Below are 7962 nucleotides of genomic sequence, written 5' to 3'. Positions count from 1 at the left end.
CAGAGAGGCTCTGGCTCTGAATTCCCAGAACCAACAGCCCCATAGAAAACATCTCTATCTCCCAGGTGATTAGACGCATAGCTCAGAGTGAAGGTTCAGACGTGGACTGTCCAATACTGTAAGCAGTCTCTCCGGGTGGCAACTGAGTACTTGTAACGAAGAAAGTCTGAATTAAGATGTGCTTAAGTACAAAATACACCAAATTTCGGAGACTTAGTATGAAGCAAATAACATAAAATCTCAAATTTTAAAATATGGAGTATGTGTTGAATTGATAACATTTTGAATAAACTAAGTAATCAATCTTATTTGCTGCTTTTAATTTTTAAATATTTCTGCTGGGAATTTTAACACTACATAAGTGACTCATGCTCTATTTTTCCTGGACACTAATTTAGACCAAAGATCCTCTGGCCTAATGCCTATACGATAGAAACAAAAAGAGATATTACCTGATGTTAGCAGTGAACACGTTTATACCTGCTCTGGGTGTTCTTGGAGACAATGAAATCTTTCATTTGTTCCTCTGGGTTCTATAGCAGCATCAGTTTGTTTCTTTGAGTTTATATAGCATTCATTCAACAGAAGTCATGATTTTCTTGACTGACACAATAGTTCCTTATTATAAAACTGCTATTATTACACACTGCTCTGTGTAAAATGGTAACTGATAAGGACCTACTGTATAGCACAGGTGTGTGTGTGTGAAAGTCACTCAGTCATGTCCAACACTTTGTGACCCCATGGACTATACAGTCCATGGAATTCTCCAGGCTAGAATACTGGAGTGGGTAGCCTTTCCCTCCTCCAGGGGATCTTCCCAACCCAGGGATCGAACCCAGGTCTCATGCATTGTAGGCAGACTCTACCAGCTGAGCCACCAGGGAAGCCCATAGCATAGGTAACTACTCAATATTATATATAACCTAAATGGGGAAAAAAACTTTGAAAAAAGAATAGATAGTTGTATATGTCTAACTGAATCACTTTGCTGTACACTTGAAACTATTACAACATGGTTAACAACTGTGCTCTAATATAAAATAAAAAGTTTAAAAAGATCTATTATTTCACCTAATCCTCTCAAGAGCTGATCAAGGTAATTAAAAATGAGGAAACTAAGGTTCATATTAAATTAAATTAAACTAAAGTTCAGACTTAAATTGAAGAAAGTGGGGAAAATCACTAGACCACTCAGGTATGAACTAAATCAAATCCCTTACGATTATACAGTGGAAGTGAGAAATAGATTTAAGGGCCTAGATCTGATAGACAGAGTGCCTGATGAACTATGGACTGAGGTTCGTGACATTGTACAGGAGACAGGGATCAAGACCATCCCCAAGAAAAAGAAATATAAAAAAGCAAAATGGCTGTCTGAAGAGGACTTACAAATAGCTGTGAAAAGAAGAGAAGCAAAAAGCAAAGGAGAAAAGGAAAGATATAATACACATTTGAATGCAGAGTTCCAAAGAATAGCAAGGAGAAATAAGAAAGCCTTCCTCAGCAATCAATGCAAAGAAATAGAGGAAAACAATAGAATGGGAAAGACTAGAGATCTCTTCAAGAAAATTAAGAGATACCAAGGGAATATTTCATGCAAAGATGGGCTCAATAAAGGACAGAAATGGTATGGACCTAACAGAAGCAGAAAATATTAAGAAGAGGAGGCAAGAATACACAGAAGAACTGTACAAAAAAAGATCTTCACGACCCAGATAATCACAATGATGTGATCACTCACCTAGACCCAGACATCCTGGAGTGTGATGTCAAGTGGGCCTTAGGAAGCATCCCTATGAACAAAGCTAGTGGAGGTGATGGAATTCCATTTGAGCTATTTTAAATCCTAAAAGATGCTGCTGTGAAAGTGCTGCACTCAATATGTCAGCAAATTTGGAAAACTCAGCAGTGGCCACAGGACTGGAAAAGGTCAGTTTTCATTCCAATCCCAAAGAAAGGCAATGCCAACAAATGCTCAAACTACCGCACAATTGCACTCATCTCACACGCTAGTAAAGTAATGCTCAAAATTCTCCAAGCCAGGCTTCAGCAATACGTGAACTGTGAACTTCCAGATGTTCAAGCTGGATTTAGAAAAGGCAGAGGAACCAGAGATCAAATTGCCAACATCCGCTGGATCATGGAAAAAGCAAGAGAGTTCCAGAAAAACATCTATTTCTGCTTTATTAACTATGCCAAAGCCTTTGACTGTGTGGATCACAATAAACTGTGGAAAATTCTGAAAGAGATGGGAATACTAGACCACCTGACCTGCCTCTTGAGAAACCTATATGCAGGTCAGGAAGCAACAGTTAGAACTGGACATGGAACAACAGACTGGTTCCAAATAGGAAAAGGAGTATGTCAAGGCTGTATATTGTCCCCCTGCTTATTTAACTTATATGCAGAGTGAAAAAGTGAGTGAAGTCGCTCAGTCGTGTCCGACTCTTTGCGACCCCATGGACTGTAGCCTACCAGGCTCCTCTGTCCATGGGATTTTCCAGGCAATAGTACTGGAGTGGATTGCCATTTCCTTCTCCATATGCAGAGTACATCATGAGAAATGCTGGGCTGGATGAAGCACAAGCTGGAATCAAGATTGCCAGGAGAAATATCAGTAATAACAGATATGCAGATGAGACCACCCTTATGTCAGAAAGTGAAGAAGAACTGAAGAGCCTCTTGATGAAAGTGAAAGAGGAGAGTGAAAAAGTTGGCCTAAAGCTCAATATTCAGAAAATGAAGATCATGGCATCTGGTCCCATCACTTCATGGGAAATAGATGGGGAAACAGTGGAAACAGTGGCTGACTTTATTTTTTTGAGCTCCAAAATCACTGCAGATGGTGACTGTAGCCATGAAATTAAAAGACAATTACTCCTTGGGAGGAAAGTTATGACCAACCTAGATAGCATATTAAAAAGCAGAGACATTACTTTGTCCACAAAGGTCCATCTAGTCAAGGCTATGGTTTTTCCAGTAGTCATGTATGGATGTGAGAGTTGGACTATAAAGAAAACTGAGTGCCGAAGAATTGATGCTTTTGAACTGTGGTGTTGGAGAAGACTCTTGAGAGTCCCTTGGACTGCAAGGAGACCCAACCAGTCCATCCTAAGATCAGTCCTGGGTGTTCATTGGAAGGACTGATGTTGTAGCTCAAACTCTAATACTTTGGTCGCCTGATGCAAAGAGCTGACTCATTTGAAAAGACCCTGATGCTGGGAAAGATTGAGGGCAGGAGAAGGAGGTGACAGAGGATGATATGGTTGGATGGCATCAATGACTCAATGGACATGAGTTTGGGTAAACTCCAGGAGTTGGTGATGGACAGGGAGGCCTGGTGTGCTGTGGTTCATGGGGTCACAAAGAGTCGGACATGACTGAGTGACTGAACTGAACTGAAGGTTCATATAGTACAAAACATCACAACCAGCCTAAGTCTTATTGCAAAAACTTGTGCTCTCAACATTTCTGTTACACTGCCTCTTACAGGGCAGTGTGGAGAAATCTCAGACAAGAGTATCAGTACTCTGGGTGGGGCATCTTACAGTTGTCCTCTTGCCAAGGCTTTAAGGACAGCGTCCTCAGCTTTGCAGCCTTGGTTCCCTGGGCTCACAGCGTGGGAGAACAACCCTGAGTGCGTGGCTAGGGAGCTGTTTGGGAGCTTTTAACACAAACAGAGTAGGAACGCCAGGAAGTGGGAGGGGTTCTGGTCTCTCCAGACCAGAAGCTGAAGAGGGTGGGGAGCCGCAGGGACATCCTGCTGGGTTTAGATGGCTGCGTACCAGAGAGATGGCGCCCAGATGACAAGCCAGGTGCTACCCAGGCCTCCGATTGGCTCAGATAGCGGAGCATGTCCTTCTTATGGGTCAAAGGTGGGTATAATCCCCAGAGAGAGATGAAGTAAGGCAAGGACACATTCATTTTTAAAAATTAATGAATTAATTTTTAATTGGAGGATAATTGCCTCACAAAGTTGTGTCAGTATCTGCTGTACACCAACGTGAATCAGCTATGTGTGCCTGCTAAGTTGCTTCAGTCGTGTCCAACTCTTTGTGCCCCTACAGACTGTACTCCACTAGGCTCCTCTGTCCATGGGGTTCTCTATGCAAGAATATTGGAGTGGGTTGCCATGCCCTTTTCCAGGGGATCTTCCCGACCCAGGGATCGAACCTGTGTCTCTTAACGTCCCCTGCATAAAGGCGGGTAAAGGTCTTTACCACTAGCGCCACTTAGGACAACCCAAACCTTTTCAGAAACAAGCAGCATGTTCTCATCAGAAAACCAAGGCCAGTGCCCCATCCTTGGCCTCTGGGGAGTAGTATGTGCACGATTACCTAAAGGAGAGGCTTTGGATTCAAGGAATTGCCTTTTGTTGCAACCTAAGAAACACATCTCCCCTTTATACAAAGTCAACCTTTACTCCACTGTCCTACAGCTGTTTAAATATTTACTTACCTGGAGATTCTTTTTACTTGACTTCATCACAACTATTTACAAGCACTGAGAACATAATAGGGAAGTTTGAAGCTCACACCCCAGCAGGTGAGAACAATTTTGACTTACACTTACTTGTAGGATGGTTGGTACTTGGTGGACTAGACCTTCAAGATAGGAACTCTAAGCAAGACCCAGAAAGAAACTGTTGCATCACTGGCATGGAGTACTGGGTTAATTATGAATCCATCAGACTCCTAGACTTTCAGGACAAGAAGCTGGTAGGTGAGAAGTCTCTGCCTGCCAATGCAGGAGATGCGGGTTCCATCCCTGATCTGGGAAGATCCCACATTCAACAAAGCCCATGCACCACGTCTATTGAGCCTGTGCTCTAAAGCCTTTACAAGAGAGGATACCGCAAAGAGAAGTCCGCGCATCTCAACTAGACGGTAGGCGCCATTCCCCGCCCACGCTTGCTGCGACTAGAGAAAAGCCTGAAGACTCAGCGCAGCTTGAAAGAAAAAAAAAAAAAACTTTAAAATATGCTATAAAGCCTCTACAAATAAAACATTAAAAAAGAAAAAGAAAACGGAGGCTCAGATCCAGTCTTATTCACTCCGGAAAGCCTCCAGGGATGCCTGCCTCTCTCTTCTCTTTCCCTCAAGGTGGGAAACTCCAGGCTCACTCTATTGTATTCTGAGTGGGCCAGACACCTTTTTCTATTTCTCACCTTCTGGAGAAGTTACAACCCAGCCTTTCATTTTTTTTTTTCTAAACAGGATCAGATCAGGCCACAGATTTATAGATTGAAGGGAGGGAGGGGCAAGTGGGAGGGGAGGAAGGGCAGGTAGAAAAAAGCCAGCCCCATCACCCTGGAAACAGCTAATCATATCTGATCTTGCATGTGAACAGCTGGCCCTATATCTGGTTTATGGCCCAGCTGGTCAGCAGTGAGGAAACTATATATTAGGAAGAAAGAATCCTCCCTCAGTAACAATCTTTTCAGGAAACAGAGATAAGATAAAGTATCTGGGAATCAAAGTGCTAATATAGGGAACCAAGCTCTGCACCTCCGGGAGCCAAGCACAGATTACTTCTATTCCAAAGCATCGTAGGGTGAAACAACGTGACCTCCCCTATGTACCACCACAGCACTGGTAACTTACAAGCCTAAGAATCTCCTAGAAAAGGGCAGGGCTGAAGAAGCAAAGTGGACAACAGTGTGCCCTCTCCAGCAGCCACAGTCCCTACAAATCTCCTTAGGCTGGTTTTAACCTCAGGCCTTGCCACTCTTGCCAATCAAGCACTTGGTACAAACAGGGGAGGGCTGTTACCATGACAACGGTTCCCAGATTATGCTCACCATTACCCAGACCCTCACGTCTCTCTCCCTCTGAGGGCGATGGAGACGCAGAAGGGACTGAGCTGAGCACAGCATAAGCCAAGTGCAGAGACGTGCAGGCCCAGACCAACGTGAAGTTCTGCTGGTGCAGAAATCCAGACGGTTTAATCCACTGTGATGTCACTCTGCAAATACAAGTCTAGGTTTGTTTTTAATTAAAACTTTCCCTTGTCTTCCTTATTGCAAAGACATGAAGATAAAAAAATATGAAAATTATGCAAAAAGAAGAAAAGACACCCCATAATTCCTGTCACCTGGAGTTTTTATTGGCTTGATGCATATAATCTTTTTTATGCAACTTTATGTGCTTTTAAAAAAGACAACAAAAGATGGAATACTGTTCATGTTGTTTTAAAGTGTGCTTCCTCTCTTAGTTGTGACTATCTTTCTGAGTCAATAAATGAACATTTAAAACATCATTTGTAACGACTGCTCTCTCCACAGTCATATGAATTCACTCCATATTACTCTTCCAGGCCTCTACTGTTGAACATGGAGGATGTATCTAGTTTTTGACTGTCAAAAAAAAAAAAAAAAAAAAGCATTATGGGGACTTCCCTGATGGTCCAGTGGTTAAGACTTCACTTTCCAGTGCAGGGGATGCAGGTTTGATCCCTGGTCTGGGAGCTAAGATCCCACATGCTTCGCAGCCAAAAAACCAAAACATAAAACAAAGCAATTTTGTAACAAATTCAATAAAGACTTTAAAAATGGTCCACATCAAAAAAAATTCTTAAAGTCTTTTTAAAAAGTGTTGTGGTTATATCTTATCATATGCTCTCATATGCTCTTGTTTCGGTGGGATAAATCCCCCAAATTGAAATTTCTGGGTCAAAGATGTATATGAGACCTGCTATCAATCAACATTCCTATGAGGAGTGTATGTCTGTTTCTTAAATTCTCACCAACACTGAACGCCATTGGCATTTTCTCCTAGTTTTGACCATGCTTAATACAAAAATACTTACGATTAATAATAATTTGCATGCTTACCGGTGCAACAGTGTCCTGGATCTGAGGCTCCAAAGAGGAACACATGCCGTCATCTGCCTGAAGGTTTCTTATGGGAAGGCAATCTATAATCCCAGAGAATCTCAAATTATCCAGAGTGGGAATACCCATTTTAAGAAGTTTGTATGTGATAGTGGGAGAGAGGGGACACGGAGTATATCATATAATATTGTTCCCAGAATCCTGGTCTCGAGACCCTGCCTTATGCAATGACATGCCCTGACATGCCCTGTAGACGTGCTTCTTTACAGAGTTCCTACTAAGTGTGGGGCACTGTGCTAAGTACTTATGTCATCACATAACACCTTTACAACATCCTTCTGAGATAGATATTGTTCAGCTCTTTCTGAAGTTGACAAAACTCAGGCACAGATTTAACTGACTTACCCAAACCTACTTACATCTGGTAAGCATTTGAGCCAAAAAGATTCATGGAATTCTGCCTGTGATTAGAGCAAGGGAGTCCTTAGACTCAGACTTTAAAGAATTTAGACTTTAATCTTTAAGGTGTAGCAAGTTGACACCAAGTTGTCCTAGAAGAGGAGAGAGAATCTGAAGTTCAGTGCAGAAGCAGCGATGATGAATTTGGTTTGGAGAAAAGCAACTCCCCCTAATCCAGGGGTTTTGAAATGCCCTCTGAAGCAGATCAGAGCTAAAGCTCAGTAATCCCATGCTGGGAATTTGCTACTGAGGGAAATTAAGTAGTGAAGTTAATGGTGATTCTTGACCTCTCTCGTTTTAGACTGTCTCAGAGCTTCTCGCACTAGTGTATTTAGGAGTATATGAGCATCTGTTGAATGCAGATTCCTAGAGTAAACTCAAGGCATCTGGTTCATAGGATCTGGAGTGGAGGCCTGGAATCTGTCTTTTTAACCATAAGAGGCTGATGTAAGCGGTCCTCAGATCAAGCCTTGAGATTCATAGCGAGTCTTCTGTGTTAAAATACATGATCCTGAGATGAGTGGGAGTTGCCAGCTCCCACCCTGCAAGGGCCCAAAAGAAAATCCATTTTAGTCGTATTTGAATTCTTTATGGAAACAATGACAAACTATTTTGGGGGCCTCCAAAATCACTGCAGGTGGTGACTACAGCCATGAAATCAAAAGACA

Source organism: Bos javanicus, chromosome 26, assembly GCF_032452875.1.
Source record: "Bos javanicus breed banteng chromosome 26, ARS-OSU_banteng_1.0, whole genome shotgun sequence".
NCBI lineage: Eukaryota > Metazoa > Chordata > Mammalia > Artiodactyla > Bovidae > Bos > Bos javanicus.
This window is presented reverse-complemented; position numbering follows the sequence as displayed.